We start from the raw sequence: 17329 nt of genomic DNA, 5'->3' as shown, positions 1-17329 counted from the left end.
TATAGAAGATACATAAATCCCAACAAAAATGGCTGCTGCCAGGAGCAAGCAGGAGGCTTGGCTCCGCTCAAGGCTACAAAGTTTTAATTATAGAAGATAAATAAATCCCAGATACCAGGGCCTCTGCTTGGGTCACCAGGGGGCATGGCCAGCCTGCAGACCACCACGGGCCCCTCTCCCAGGCTGCCCCATGCCCCAAGGGAACCCCCACCCTGATCCAGGACACCCTTCAGGGCAAACCAGCCAGCCCCCACCCATGCACCAGGCCTCTATCCTATCTAATAAAAGAGTAATATGCAAATTGACTGTCCAACACACAAGATGGCTGCCCCTATGTGGTCAAAGATCCTGCCTCCATGTGGACACAAGATGGCCACCATAAGATGGCCAGCAGGGGAGGGTAGTTGGGAGGGACCAGGCCTGCAAGGGAGAGCAGTTGGGGGTGATTAAGCCTGCAGGGGAGGGCAGTTAGGGGTGACCAGGCCAGAAGAGGAGGGTAGTTGGGGGCGACCGGGCCTGCAGGGGAGAGCACTTGGGGGGGGGACCAGGCCTGCAGGGGAGGGCAGTTAGGGGCAAACAGGCTGGCAGGGGAGCAGTTAGGCATCAATCAGGCTGGCAGGGGAGTGGTTAGGGGGTGATCAGGCTGGCAGGCATAAGAGGTTAGGGGCAATCAGGAAGGCAGGCAGGCGAGCATTGGGAGCCAGCAGTCCTGGATTGTGAGAGGGATGTCCCATATTGGAGAGGGTGCAGGCTGTGCTGAGGGACACCCCCCCCCCCAAGCACGAGTTTCATGCACTGGGCCTCTAGTTATATATAAAAAGAATTTCAATGATAGGTTGTTATAAGCCAAGGTGTGGATATGAGAATGACTGAGGAATGAGAGGTTAGTACATGAATGTCTGGTGGGAAACAGAGTAAAAGGAGAGTGGGGCCAACTTAAAGAGAACCTTGAAGTCAGTCAGGGCTTGAGTTTGATAAATTCAGAAAATCTCTGTACATTGTTGGTTCAAGAATTGACACAACAAAACTTTATAACACTTCAAAGTTTACACAATTACTTTAACTCCATTTTTTCTTCTGGTCCCCACAACAACACTGTATGGAAAGTAGAGTGGATATTAAACCAAAGATAAGAAAATCAAGACTCAGATTTATCAAGATTGCAAACACTAGTTTTCTTGATTTAAAGACCAATGTCCTTTCTACTCTTGTTTCTTTTTATGAGGCAGAAAATTGGGCTCACTTACCTTTTATAGAGGACCTCCTCTCTGTCCAACCCATTCATATGTATTATCCTAGAGTACCAATAGTACTCAGCAGGTATTTTCATAAATGAGGAAATAAGAAACTATATTAAGATGATCAAAAGGAAAGGGATAGATACATCACAAGAATCAGTAAGACTCAAGGATTAACTAATCACAAGGTTAAGAACTTTATATATATACTAGAGGCCCGGTGCATGAATTCTTGCATGGGTGGGGTCCCTCAGCGTGGCCTGTGGGCACTGAGCAGAAACCAGCAATCCAATGCCTCCTGCTGCTCCGGCCTGCTGCTCCTGCTCATCTCGGCCCTACCGCACCTGCCACAGGCTTGCGCCCAGTCAGTCCTGATAGGTAGAAGCTCACGCCTCCACAGCGGTGCTCCCCAGCCATGAGCCCTGCGTCTGGCACCCATGGTGAGGGGGGTGGGGGATGGGGGAGGCAGGATGCAATCGGCCCTCCAGGCGAGTGGTGGGACACCCTTGCCAGCCCAGGATCCAGATCTGTCCTGCTGAGTTTCACACCGGTTGTGTGGATCTACCTGGTGGCTGTTTTTATGTTTCTTCCTGTTGAGCGTCTAGGAAGGGGAAGTGGCCATGTTGTCTGAGGCCAACTTCCAGGAGGCCAGCAGCGCTGTCAGGATTGTGTCGGTGGTGCTGGTCCATCAGTGCCTCACCCATTCTCTGGATATTGGATCTGCAGGATTACTGAGGGAGGGAGTGGCTGCCACTGGGCTGGTGGGCCGCTGGGAGGGATTGGTCAGCTGAGTGTCACTCCTACTATAGGAGCACACTGACCACCAGGGAGCAGCTCCTGCATTGAGCGTCTGTCCCCTGGTGGTCAGTGCATGTCATAGCAACCTGTTGACTGGTTGTTTGGTCATTCAGTCACTTAGGCTTTTATATATAGATATATATACAGGTATTTTTACCTAAAATTTTTATTTGCATTTTAAGAGGAATTAAAATTATCATAGACCCTAGGCACTGTGTTTACTGTGTCTAATAGATAAATTAGTCCTTGCTGAGGGTATAGAAGAAAGATGAGTTTTAAATGATTGCAAAATATCAGGTGTACTGGTTAATAATGCGGATTTTTTTCAATAGATGGAGTTACACATATATTGACATATGTGTGATTTGATATGTATGCTATTTTATTGTATTGACAGCAAGCTTCAAAATTTCATGTCAAATTTTCTGAAGGTGTTAACATCATAGATACTTTTATGCTTAAAAATGTCAAATTTCATGCCAAAAAAAGAGCATTTGTGGGAAGTTTTAATTCATTACTTTATTTTGAAGAAAAGTGCTGCTGAGAGTTATCATATACTTCAGGAAGCTTATGGTGAACATGCTCCATCTCAAGATACTTGTGAACACTGGTTTGAATGCTTTAAAAGTGATGATTTTGATGTGAAAGACAAAGAACGCCGAGGTCAACCGAAAAAATTTGAAGACCAACAATTACAAGCATTATTGGTTGAAGATGCATGTCAAACTCAAAAACAACTTTCAGAAAGATTAACCGTTGCTCAGCAAACTATTTCTGATCATTTACAAGCAATGGGAAAGATTTTAAAGGAAGGAAAATGGGTGCCACATCAACTGAATGAAAGACAAATGGAAAACCAAAAAGTCATCAGTAAAATGTTGCTTCAACGGCAGGAAAGAAAAAGTCTTTTTTTTTTTTTTCATCGAATTGTGACTGGCAATGAAAAATGGATTTATTTTGAGAATCCCAAATGCACAAAATCATGGGTTCATCCAGGTCAACCATCAACATCAACTGCAAGGCCAAATCGCTTTGGAAAGAAGACAATGCCCTGCATTTGGTGGGATCAGGAAGGTGTGGTGTATTATGAGCTTCTAAAACCAGGTGAAACTGTTAATACTGATCACTACCAACAACAAATAATCAATTTGAACCACGCTTTGATCGTAAAATGACCAGAATGGGCGAGAAGACACAGCAAAGTAATTTTGCTTCATGATAACGCACCATCACACACTTCAAAACCAGTTAAAGACACATTAAAAGATCTTGCCTGGCAAGTATTAACCCACCTGCCGTATTCAACAGACCTTGCTCCTTCAGTTTACCACTTGTTCCGATTGATGGCACACACACTTTCTGAGCAGCACTTCAAAACATACGAAGAAGTGGAAAAATGGGTCTCTCAATGGTTTGCCTCAAAACAAGAAAAGTTCTATTGGAACGGTATCCACAAATTACCTGAAAGATGGGGAAAACATGTAGCTAGCAATGGACATTACTTTGAATAAAGCACTTTTGATGCTTCTCTTGAAATTATCATGTTTTCTTTGATTACAAAATCTGCATTATTAACCAGTAAACCTGGTATTTAACCAGAGAATCTAGAAAAATGGTAGCATTCTCTAAAAGAAGCAAAGGAGTTAAAAATAAAAAATAATTTGAAAAGAAAGATAATTTTGATTTTGAACTTGTGGAACTTGAATGAACTAAAGAAATCCAGATGAAGATGGCCAGTAAGTAACTTGCAATGTAGAATGTAGGGCCATGTATATTTGAAAATTAATAGTATAAAGGTGTTTTTAAAAACTATGATAGCTAATGATCTCCTCAAGCAAGTGGATTATAGAGTGAGGCCCTCGAAACTAATGCAAAAAGCTTATGAGGCATGCCACAGTTAAGAAGATAAGAAGATAAAGAGAAGAGGAATTTTCAGAACCTACAGAAATGGTGGGTTCTTGTGCTCCTGAGAGTGGTTGTTGGTGTTGTGATTGTGACCGAATTTAATTTCAAAATGGAATCCTAATTAAAAGTGGCATAATTATGAAAGTGAAGATGAAGGCAGCAAGCATGTCTTTTTTATTTTTTCTTCCATGTCCTTCACTGACCCAACACACACACACACACACACACACACACGCACACACACGCGCGCACACACATACACACACAGGCTACCCAAAGGCACTGTCTGAGTGAAGACTCAACTGAAGGAAACAATTTGTCAACTCAGCAATCTGAGGCATACAGAGTGACTCACAAAACAAAAGTTACAACAGTACGTTTACGATCAAGACATGAGCAGATAGGAAATATGGAGCTTTTTCTTTTATCTCAAAAATATTTCCTTGCTGAGTAAACTACTAGTTCTAATGTGTGCTGTTCAAATCATCATAATCATAGTCCCTGGTTGTGTTGAAGTACATACCAATAATGGCAGTCACACTTACAATCTATATATATAAAACCCTAATATGCAAATAGACCAAACGGCAGAACAACTGAACAACTGAACAACTGGTCACTATGATGTGCGCTGACCACCAGGGGGCGTACACGGAACATGATAGGCATTGGCTGTGGCAGGATGGTGGAGCAGGTGAGTGGGGGTGCCAGACGAAGGTGGGGTGTCAGTCACTGTCATCGGGGAGAGCCTCTGGTGGTTACGGAAAATTCTTTGCTCTTGCCGGGCGCTTGTACCTGCTGCCAGCACCAGCCCTATTAGTTCGGCACCGTCAGCAGGTACGAGCAGCAGCTGCTGGCCCCAATTGCCCCTCAGGCCTTCTCCACCTCCCCCTGCTCCTGAGGGGCTATCAGAGCAGCAGCTGCCACTCACACCTGCTGCTGGCACCAGATCCAATTACTCTACACCATCAGCAGGTGCTAGCAGGGCTGGTGCCATCAGCGCCTGGGAGCAGCAGCGGCAGGAGTGGAACTGCTGGCATACAGGGGACTGGGGGCTGCGGCAGGAGGGATCAGGCAGGGGCATGGAGGATGCACCAAGACCCGCCTCTGTGCCCACTGCAGCTTCACAGCCCACAGTTCCTTTCAAGGTTCATGAATTCGTGCACTGGGCCCCTAGTCTTATATAATAAAGAGGTAATATGCAAATTGACCATAACTCCAACACACAAGATGGCCACCCCCATGTGGTCCAAGATGGCCACCCCCATGCAGACGCAAGATGGCCACCACAAGATGGCCGGCAGGGGAGGGCAGTTGTGGGCGATCAGGCCAGCAACAGAGGGCATTTGGGAGGAACCAGGCCTGCAAGGGAGGGCAGTTTGGGGCTATCAGGCCTGCAGGGGAGGGCAGTTGGGGGCAACCAGGCCGGCAGGGGAGGACAGTTAGGGGTGACCAGGCTAGCAGGGGAAGGCAGTTGGGGGCGACCAGGCCAGCAGGGGAGCAGTTAGGCGTTGATCAGGCTGGCAGGGGAGTGGTTAGGGGGTGATCAGGCTGGCAGGCGGAAGCAGTTAGGGGCAATCAGGCAGGCAGGCAGGTGAGTGGTTGGGAGCTAACTGTCCTAGATTGTGAGGGGGATGTCCGACTGCCCGTTTAGGCCTGATCCCAGTGGGATAAGGCCTAAACGGGCAGTCGGACATCCCTCAAAGGGTCCCAGATTAGAGAGGGTGCAGGCTGGGCTGAGGAACACACACACACACACACACACACACACCCTGTGCACAAATTTCATGCACCAGGCCTCTAGTCTATATATATAAAAGCCTAAGTGACCATTCAACCAGTAACTATGACACTCACTGATCACCAGAGGGCAAATGCTCAATGCACAGGCATGGAAACATGGAACAAACTGATGAATCTCAGAGGGAAGCGGGAGGAGGGAGGGCAGGAAGAGATTAACCAAAGATTTTATATGCATACTAGAGGCCTGGTGCATGGATTCATGCACCAGTGAGGTCCCTCAGCCTGGCCTGCACCCTCTTGCAATCCAGGACCCCTCAGGGATGTCGGACTGTTGGTTTCGACCCGATCCCAACAGGCCAGGCCAAGGGACCCCACTGGTGCACAAATCCATGCACTGGGCCTCTAGTTTATTATAAAACGATTGCTTTTTGTACTGAATTTTCCTTAAAGAAAAATACCATTGATGAGGATTGTGACACATTCCCCCTGAGATTGTAGATGCTAGGTATGCTGGTGGAATTGTAATAACCTGCTCAGAAACAGCTGAATTTGTGAATGATTCATGGATGAACAGGGTGGTGGTTGTTTAAGGTCAGTCATCTGAATCATGTCTTGGGAGAGTTCCCACGAAGTTACATAGAATGAAAATCTGGGCCAGTATTCACATGCCTGACTATTGAAGTAAGAACAGCTGCATTTATTTCAACATTCTCAGCCTCACACATATATACAGGTCAGTGAATCATAGAGGTTAAATGTAAGAGGAATATCACAAGTAGGATAATAAGAAAATAGAACTGAAAAGATTACCCTGGAAAACTAAATACATACCTCAGCTAGGTTGGAAGATGAAACTGAATAAATTACTAGGATATAGTACAGAGGAGAAAAAGAAGGGGAAATGTGAGAGGTTATAAGATGTGGAGGCAAGAATAAGAAACTCTAACATGTGTCTATGTAATTGGAATCCTAGCAAAAGAGAGTAAAGTATAGAGTACAGGAAATATGTAATGAGGTCATAGCTGAAACTTTTCCATAATTAATTAAAATCATTAATCCACCAAAAAAGGAACCACAAAGTATACTCAAGAAATTAAACATTAAAAAACAATTCTTCAAAACATAGTTCAATTGAGGAACAATTTTAAGAAGGGGGGGCGGGGGGGCCGGGGAGAGATCTTACTAGTAGAAGCACCCAAAGAGAAAGTCTAAATCAGCAACAAAAAGACAATTAGACAGACAGCAGACTTCTTGGCAGCAATAGTGGAAGATAAATAAGAGTGTAATATCCTCAAAATGGTGAAATAGTTCTTGTCAGTATGGAATGGTATATCAAGCAAAACTCTCTTTCATGAACAAAATAATAAAACATTTTCAGATTTAAAAAAAACAACACTGAAGAACTGCTAAGGGAAGAACTTTAGGAAGAAAGAAATTATTTCAGAAATAATATCTATGATATAAAAAGAAATAGCCAACAAAGAAATTGGTAAACGTGAATAAACATAAGATTTTTATTAAAAACATACATTGGTAACTAATTTGTGAGGTCTCAAAGACTAGGCAACAATAGCATATGGGCATTTATGGGTGATTAGAGTTCAGTTTTAAGTCCTTGTATTTTTACAGAGAAAGAAAGCACTGATATACTTTACAGTTAATAAGTACAACTTCAAAGGAAGCCAATAAATAATAGGAATAAAATTTATTTTCCACTCTGCGCCATCAGCGGGTGCAAGCGGGGCTGGTGCCGTCAGTAGGAGATGAAATAAAATGGAGAGGTGGGTATATTAAAGACAGGAAGAAGAAAGGAAGTGGTTGATGTATAATGAAAGTAGGACAAGCAGCAATTAAATAAAATAGTAGAAAAATTCAGAGGTAGATAGATACACTCACCAGTTAAGAGACACAGGATGATTACAATCTCTTTGAATGAGTGGTATCTAGTCACAGAAAATCAAGAGTAGTCCAGAGAGCAAAAAACTCTTACTAAAATTAGAATATGAATCACTAATATAGATGCTAAAAGTGTGTAGAGAAGAGAGATGGAAGACAATGTGTCACAGTGGCAGCAGACATAAGATGGTTTTCCCAATCTTCTCCTCAATATCTGTGTGATCTTGGCAAATATTCAACCTGAACTTTATTTTCCAAAGCAACAGAATTGAAATAATAATAGTACTTACTTCGTAGAGTTATTGTGATGATTATATGAAATAAAATATGTAAAGTAGTGCCTGGCACATAGGATGAACACAAATAAGTGATTATCAGTGTGGAGAGAACTGGGGGAACTAGGGCAGGTGAAAAAACATTGAATTTGAGGAAAATTGGTGGATGGAATTAGGGAAGGTAAAACTGTAAGAAGAACAGAAAATAGCAAAAAGCAAGCAAAGCCTGAGGCAGAACTACAAAGCTGAGATGCAAGTGGCCTAGGGCAGAACACAGGCAGGCTGGCTGGAGAAGGCTTCCTGCTTCCTGAGTGTTCCAACTCCTATTTAGTCCCTCCAGGATGTCTTGCTAGAAGTCAACAGTTACCATGAGAAAACATCTGTATCTGAAAACAGCTGTATATGCATTTGTCTCATTAAAAAAATACTCTTTCAGAGTTTGGACATTAATGTTGTGTATCACGAGCAATGGCAGGAGAAATCCAGTAATATGATCTGTGCAATTAATAGCCCTCAGGCAATAAAGCTTCTGTTTCAGACACTGTCAAAACACTGAAAAGTCCAGAGAAAATTGCTGGAGCATATACCTAAACTCACACTATTTCTGGCTTCACAACTCACAAACACACATGCATGCACACATGTACATACAGGCACAGTGCATGCACATACCACAGATGCACACATACCACACAAACACACACAAATACAAATAGTAAATGCACACACTCCCTGGGCACACAAATGTGTGCACATACATACATGCCATACACATGTACACATACACACATGTACACACAGCATAGGCTTGCACAATACATTGTGTACATGCCACACATGTAAGCACACATGGCATACACATGTATATGCACACATAACATGCATACGCATGTATACACATACCACATATATATACACAGCACACATGATGAATACACCTACTATCAAAATAATTATTTGAACATAGCACTTAACAACCAAATGTTCTTATAGACAGCTTTTTTTTTTTTCATCCTCACCTGAGGACATTCTTACTGACTTTAGAGAGAGAGAAAGGAAGAGAGAGAGAGAAACATTGATGTGAGAGAGATATTTCAACTGGTTGTCTTCCCATATGCACCCAGACCAGGGATCAAGCCCAAAACCATTCAGTGTACAGGATGATGCTCCAATCAAATGAGCCACAATGGCCAGGGCTTATTTTCATTTTATATTAATATTCCTTGCAGACTTCCCAATTTTTGAATCATGGAAACAAGCCAAATCAATGTTAGAAATAATTAAGTGAAATCTTAAGGGCTTACATTATTCAAATAGTATGCTATGCTTAAATCTGTCCTGAGTGATGAATTCAGTTATGTACCTAGAGAATACAGTTATTGTAATTTTATAACTATAACATTCTCTCTGTCTAAACAGATGGTGAAATGTTTTATTACCTTACAATATTATGCTTATGGTCAAATTGTAGCAATATAATGTAAAACATATTTCTGTGTAGGCCATTAAATAGTGTTAAATTTGAATAGAAAATCCTTGACATAAAGAATCGACACTTGTAGAACATACCACAACAACTTTCTGAATTATCAACTTGTTTTTATGCCAATATCCAGCAATTTTCTGTCTTTTCCAGTATTTTTCCAACTCAGTTATGAGTCTAAAATAGTTGGACATTTCATCACTTCCCTTGGCAGCATAGTAGAAAACAAAACTGCATATTATTTTTCTATAGTTTACCCTGAACTTTGTAGGAAATTTGTGTGTGTGTGTGTGTGTGTGTGTGTGTGTGTGTGTGTGTGTGATCCAACAGGTCAGCTAGCTCAAGAGAGTGTATAGTCTTGGCAATTCGTGTTTAGGTTTCTCACTAAATAACATAATTTGTAAAATATATATGAGACTGCATCTTTTGTCAAACACCATTCTCTCAATTAAAGGAGGTTTATATTGAATCAAGAAGGCCACACTAACATTACTGACAAGACTCTGCAACACACATTGATGTGTGCTGCTGCTGAAAAGCTAGAATGGATCTGGGACGTTATCACAGGGCAATGACACACACGTGCTAGAATAGGTCAGAACTCTACTTCACTTAAGTCAGTCGACTATTGAAGGTATTGTGTTTAGTTTTGTCTCCCATTTTAAGAGGAATGTGAACACATGAATGAAGACCCAGGGAAGATTAAAGACTAACCAAGATGTAGAAAACAGGCCTAAGAAAAATAAATGGGATGGTGTTTTCCTTGGATGCAGAAAGCAGAGGACAAACTTCTTTCTCTCTTTAGCTCTAGAAAAGCTGATTCTTCTTTGCCTCTTGTTCAAGGGGGAGGGACTAAGGGAGAGTCATGCATTGAAGGTGAAGGCATTAATTACGGAGAGGCAGGGGAGACTCATCCTGATGGGAGCTCCAAACTGGGTCAGAATCCCCTCAGAAAGCCTATTAGTTTTCTGGTACGATTGGATTTAGTAAGGCGCATACTCCATTAACTAAAATAAGTGAGAGCATGAGGACTCCTGAATTAAGAGCATAGGTTCTAGCAACAGATGGCCTGGAGCCACAGCCCAACTCTGCCACTTGCTAACTGAAGAAACTCAAGCAGGTTATCAAGTAGGTTACTTTACCTCTCTGTGCCTCTGATTCCTCATCTGTAATATGAGGATAATTATCATATGTACCCAGTGGGTTGTTGTGTGAATAAACAAGTCAATGTGTAGAGAATACCCAGATCATAATACAGGGTGGTCCTGAGTCAATTAGTTCATCTGATTTCACCCCATGGTCAGTGGGGTGGTTGACAAAGATGAAAATAAGACTTAGGGGTTCTTCCAGAACATCCTGTATGCTTATCTAACCAACTATTTAAACCACTAATGACAGTTCCTCATCATGATGAAATAAACCCTGAGTTGAAGTTGTAAGGCCTAGGTTTGAGTTCTGGCTTCCTCGCACTCCACTGAGGCTGTGAGCTGTTCATGCCCTCTGTCTGGGCCTGAGTTTCTTCACCTCTGCCCTGTTTATCTCATGGTTGTTGTGAAAATCAGATGAAAATATATATTCATCATGACCCTGGTGCCATCACTGCACCTCTACCTGGGACTCCTCTGAAGAGGGCCAGTCTGGTGAAGATAGCCAGTGCATGATAATCTCACCAGAGGCTGAAGTGAACTGCAAAGTGCCGAGCAAATGTTAGTTGTTGATAGGCATATTGCCATTTCTAGGGCATGATTGTAAAGTGGTAGTCAAAGAAGAAACTTTTAAAAGTTCTTAAAGTTCAAAGTGGTATCAATCGAATGTAAGCAGTCTACATGTTTAGTCAATGAACTCAAATTTACTTGTGAAACCAAGGTCAGAAAGACTGTGTTAGGGGTGTGCAGTCATGAAAAAATAGTAAATTCAAAGCTTAACACCAATGCTATAGACTTTTCCAATATTTAAGCTAATATTTTTCTGCTAAATTTGTTTTGGTGTGGTTTCAACTATTCTTTTCAGTTTTGTTCTACCCTTCCCATAATTGGCCAGTCAGCTCACAATGAATAAGTGCATTCTCAGACAGTCTCATGTAGACACTTCAAAGTAGAAGAATATATTTGACACATGTAGAATATATTTGACATCCTTGAGACAACAAAATATTTCTCCCTCAGGAAAGAATTACTATATCAATAAAAAAGAAACTTTTAAACCAGCCTTGCTACTATATTATATTTATTATAATATAGCTCAAAAATTATTTAGGTCATTTACTGCGGTTGATAGAATTGTTCATAGTGTGACAATGTTTGTATTCCAAGAGTCAAGGAGACTTAATTTACTCCTTTGGAATATTAACAAGCATCAAACAGTTCTTCTCCTAGAAACTTATTTACTATGACAATATATAAATGTTTTAAAATAATTAATTCCCAAATATCAGTTAACATATGGACAACTTAAACAAAGATAGTCACCGCTGCTGGGTTTCACCAGTTTGTACTAGGATGTGGATAGTAGTGCAAAGCAGGGACAGGAGGAATCTGACCACACCAGCTCCAAAGAAATCCTTTCCATATCCTGTGACTGGCTGACCTCCCAATCATTAACAAAGAAAGACGCTTTTTTCCATTTCCTAATGATGCCCACAGTTGAAGTGCAAACTGACTACAGCTGAGTATTTAAGTGCAATATTTCAATGACATTCATTACAAGTGAATACAGAGAGATAAGACTCCTGTTTCAGCTCCAAGGTTTAAACGTCAAACACCTGGAGATATAATTATTCAACCTTGAAATCATTGTATGACTTCATTGCTCTGGTTCAGGGAAAGTCAAACTAGTGAGTTAAGTTCAAGACACTGTTTGGGCTGGGGAAGACAGCGTGCAGAAGGGTGTGGGAGGGCAATGAGGGAAGAGTCCATGATTATGTACTTAACGTAAAAGCACACTTGACTCATTACACTATAGCAGTGGTCCGGCAAACTGCGGCTCACGAGCCACATGTGGCTCTTTGGCCCCTTGAGTGTGGCTCTTACACAAAATATCACGGCCTGGGCGAGTCTATTTTGAAGAAGTGGCATTAGAAGAAGTTTAAGTTTAAAAAATTTGGCTCTCAAAAGAAATTTCAATCATTGTACTGTTGATATTCGGCTCTGTTGACTAATGAGTTTGCCGACCACTGCACTATAGCAAAGAGTTCACATACTGACAAGCTACATTAATATAGTACTTGGATGGGAAGATGAAGAATTCCATATGTGCTCATGGAATAAGGTACAAGCAATTGAAAATACACTTAACTAAAAGTAAAGTCATCTAAAATTTGTTCATAAAGAATTTTCTGGTAGGACAAGGATTCTCATATTAAAATAGCCTCCTCTTTGATTCAAATTTAAATCAACTGCTATTTTAACTTTTTAGACAAAAGGACCATTTACTAGCATCAACAAATTTCCAGAACAGAGCGGACATTTGTCATATATTTAAAATGCACACAAAAAGAAAGTATAGTATCTTTCTGCAGATTAAGGGTGGTCTGATTAATTCCACATATTTTCAGAAACACTTGGCTTAAAGATGTTTCAGAATTATGAAGGGCAGGACTCACATATATCTGAATATACTCTTCTCAACTGACCAAATTCCATAGTGTCTTATTACTCATAAAAGATACTTTTTCATTTCTATTGAGCATATAAAAGGATTCCTGCTATACTTGTGCAAAAATTCCACACAGAAAATAGTCCCTTATCTGCCTAATAACCCACAGCAGTCAGAAACTATCCTCTCACCCAGGATGACTACTAACTCTCACTAGTTTGTGCCTTAGCACATGTTATGGAAATGACAAGAGTGGCTAAGTAAATAAGGGGGGAGGAGTTCAAATCTGAAGACAGGTCACACAGAAATGGTGATTGATAAGTCAAACCAGAGGCATTTCTAAAGCTATGATTTTACCTAATGCCATGAAACAACTGAATTCTAGTATATTTTCATATGTATTCAAAATACTTATAATTTCTATTGTTTATTTTAAAAATCTAACCAAAGGAGATCCAAGATGGCTGCCAACAGGACAGCAGGCTGCAAGATAGTGTGAGAGTGAGAGAACGAGAGGAGAGTGTGTGGATGTTAGGGAGTGTCAGTACTTGTGAGTGAAGGACAGCTATATTCCAAGGGACTGTTGGGGACTGGCGGATGGGATCCCCTGACCTGGCAGCCTCTACTGTGGGTAAAATCTCTCCCAGAGCAGCTGGCTCTGCCGCAGAGGCCACACCATCTTGAAGGGAAGATGGCTGTGATCAGAACCCCAGCCTTACCCTCAACCGGGGAGATCTCAGATACTGCCCGATCACAGGCACCTGGGAGGTCTGCTCAGGGGGAGACAAAGTGGCACGAATTTGCTGATGGGCCCTGCGCCTTCTCACAGAGCAGAAGGAACAGCTAAATCAAAGAGCACCCACCAGGAACTGGAGAATTAAACACAGCTGGCAATCCTCAGATAAAGGTGAGATTTGGGATCCAGGCTGGAGGGAGAAACGCACACAGCAGGAACTAGAGCTGCAGAGGAAGACTGCCCCCACAAAATCTGGGGCATTGGGGTCAGTGTAGCCCTCGAATGTAAAAGGGGGTCCACAGAACTGCTGGCAGAAGGGGATTCTAGATATTAACCCACAGCTGGACTGGACCAGAAAGGGAGCCTGAAATTCTGTACGGGCTGCACAGACCCAGGGGGAAAAGACATGTGCAGAGTCTTGCAAAGAGTCACGCGCAGAGTCGCTCACAGAGTAGCCACAGAGCCAGGGTAGGGAGGCCTTTTTTAGCCCAGGATATTAAGACAGAAACACTGCCACCCAGGGGCTGTGTCAGAAATTGACTCTTGTGTGTAAATACAACTAAAGGCACACTGAGAACCAAAGCGAGCAGAGAGTTCCTGCCTGCTTGAACACAGTGTTGTGGCTTATGACACAGAGGAGCAGTGGATCACAGGGAACTTCAATACTGTGCTAACTACCTGCAAGGAAACAGATGTGCCAAGCAGAACAGTGGAGGAGGTGAACGAACTTCACTGCTTCACATTTTTATTTTTTATCTTTTACTTAAGAAACTAATTTTTTTCCTCTCAGTTGATTTTACCTTGTTTTTTATTACATTTTTATTTTTAACTATTAGTATTAATACTATTATTTTACCCTTTTTAAAAAGATTTATTTTATGTTTTTATGTTATTTTTTCTTTATTTTATTTTATTTGGGAATTAGTGTTCTACATTTTATTTTCCCTTTAGCATTATTTTACTGTATCTCAATTTTTATTTTATGCCAATACTCTCTTCCTCACTTTCCCCCTTTTTTGTCCTGTTTCTCTTACCCTGTTCCTGCTTTAGTTTTTCTCTACCCTTTCTTTTTACTCCATGTTAAAAATTGATCTCACTCATATATCTAATTTCTGCTCCCTGCTCCAAGTCCACACACACTTCTCTCTTCTCTTTCTTCACTATCCAAATTCTTTTTATTTTTTTGCCTTTTTCTTTCTGTCTGTCTTGTTGTTTGATTATTGGTTAGTTTTTTTGTGTTTTTTTGTTTTTTGTTTTTTTGCTTCTGTTTTTCCTCTCCTCGCTTGTTCTCTTCTTCTACTAATAGCATAATGAATTCCAATCACCAACTCAGGCCTATCTACTCTCTCTTCTCCTTTTCCAATAGCAAACAAATACATAGGTAGATAGATTTAAGAAGGAGGAAAATTATATATATAAAAATTTTATTTCATATATATTTTTAAATTTTTTTCTTTTTTTGGTATTTTGTTTTTTACCATTCTTCTTATACACTCATTCTCTTTCTACCTCCTCTATACTGAATTGTGGCTATTTCCTCATTCATTCAATTCCTTGACCTTACATTCTGGAAATAAGGGCTGCCTCTTCAGATTCATCTGGATGTTTGTTGTTTGGAGGTATGCTGTTTGCATTTTTGGATTAATTGTTGTTTGTAGTTTGCATTAATCCCTGGGTGTTTGTTGTTTGCATTTTTTGGATTAGTTGTTGTTTTATTGGAGTTTTCTCCCCATGTGCATATATTGTTTCATCTCCTTTTTTCTTCTCTTTTTTTCTCTCTTACAGTTTTCCTTTACACAATATCATTTTTGCACTCTTCTCTATTCCCTAATTCTCTTTTCTCTGGTGGTCACCTTTATTTGGGGGTATTAGTATTGTGAATACATTTGTGTTTGGAGCCCTCTGCATTGTGTCTTGTTGTATTGTATTTTGTGCCTTTAAGTAAATGCAGGAGAGAGAGAGCTACATAACCAGAAACCCTCAGAGGAGCGATCATGGGGAGACAAAGAAACAGCCCACATATGAAAGAAAAGGAGGAAATAATATCAAGCATCTTCTTAGATCACAATGCCAAAAAACTAGAAATCATCTACAATAAACACAATTTAAAAAATCAAACACCTGGAGGCTAAATAGCATGCTATTAAATAATGATTGGGCTGCCAAAGAGTCAAAGAAGAAATAAAAAAACATCATGGCAACAAATGACATTGAAAACACAACAATCCAAAATCTATGGGACACAGTGAAAGCAATCTTCAGAGGGAAGTTCATAGCTCTGCAGGTTTATCTCAAAAAAAAAAAAAAAAGAAAAGAAAAGATGGTAATAAATTATCTAACCATACAACTCTAAAAGTTATAAAGAGAACAACAAGAAAATCCCAGCATAAGCAGAAGAAAGGAAATAATAAAGATCAGAGTGGAGATAAACGACGTAGAGAACAAAAAAATATATACAAAAGATCAACAAAACCAAGAGCTGGTTCTTTGAATAAGGATAAACAAGATTGATGAACCTCAAGCCAGGCTCACCAAGAAGCAAAGAGAGAGGACCCCAATAAAAAAAAAATCAGAAATGAAAGAGGTGAAGTAACAACTGACCCACAGAAATACAAATGATTATGAAAAAAAACTATGAACAACTCTATTTCAACAAAATGGAAAACCAAGATGAAATGGACATATTCTTAGAAAAATACAAGCTCCCAAAACTCAACCAAGAAGAATCAAAAAACCTGAATAGGTAGATAACTACGGAAGAAATTGAAGCAGTGATCAAAAAATCTTTCAGCCAACAAAAGCCCTGGTCTGGACAACTTTACAGGAGAGTTCTACCAAGCATTCAAAAAAGAACTAAAACCTATCCTCCTCAGACTATTCCAAAACATTCAGAAAAAAGAGGAAGGTACACTTCCAAGCTCTTTCTATGAAGCCAGCATTACCCTAATCCCAAAACCAGATAAAGACACCACAAAAAAGAGAACTACAGGCCAATATCCTTGATGAACACAGATGCTAAAATCCTCAACAAAATTCTAGCAAACTGGATTCAGCAATACATTAGAAAGATCATACACCATGACCAAGTGGGATTTATTCCAGGGATGCAAGGATGGTACAATATCCGCAAATCAATAAATGTGATACATCACATAAACAAACTGAGAGACAAAAATCACATAATCATATCAATCGATGCAGAAAAAGCATTTGACAAAATCCAACACCCTTTCTTGATTAAAAAAAAAATAACTCTCAGCAAAGTGGGAATAGAGGGATCATACTTCAACATAATAAAAGCCTTATATGACAAACCTACAGCCGACATCATACTCAATGGCCAAAAACTAAACTTATTTCCCCTAAGAACGGGAATAAGACAGGGATGCCCACTTTTACCACTCCTGTTCCATATAGTACTGGAAGGGCTAGCCATAAATATCAGACAAGATGAAGAGATAAAAGGCATCCAAATTGGAAAAGAAGAAGTAAAACTGTCCTTGTTCACAGATGACATGATACTATACATAGAAAACCCCAAAGACTCCTTCAAAAAACTACTTGACCTAATAAAAGAATTTGGCAATGTAGCAGGATACAAAATTAATACCCAGAAATCTATGACCTTTTTATATACTAACTAGTGGCCCAGTGCACAATA

Source organism: Plecotus auritus (genome assembly GCF_963455305.1).
Source record: "Plecotus auritus genome assembly, chromosome: 1".
Taxonomy (NCBI): domain Eukaryota; kingdom Metazoa; phylum Chordata; class Mammalia; order Chiroptera; family Vespertilionidae; genus Plecotus; species Plecotus auritus.
The sequence above is the reverse complement of the archived record's forward strand: the minus strand, read 5'-3'. Positions refer to the sequence as shown.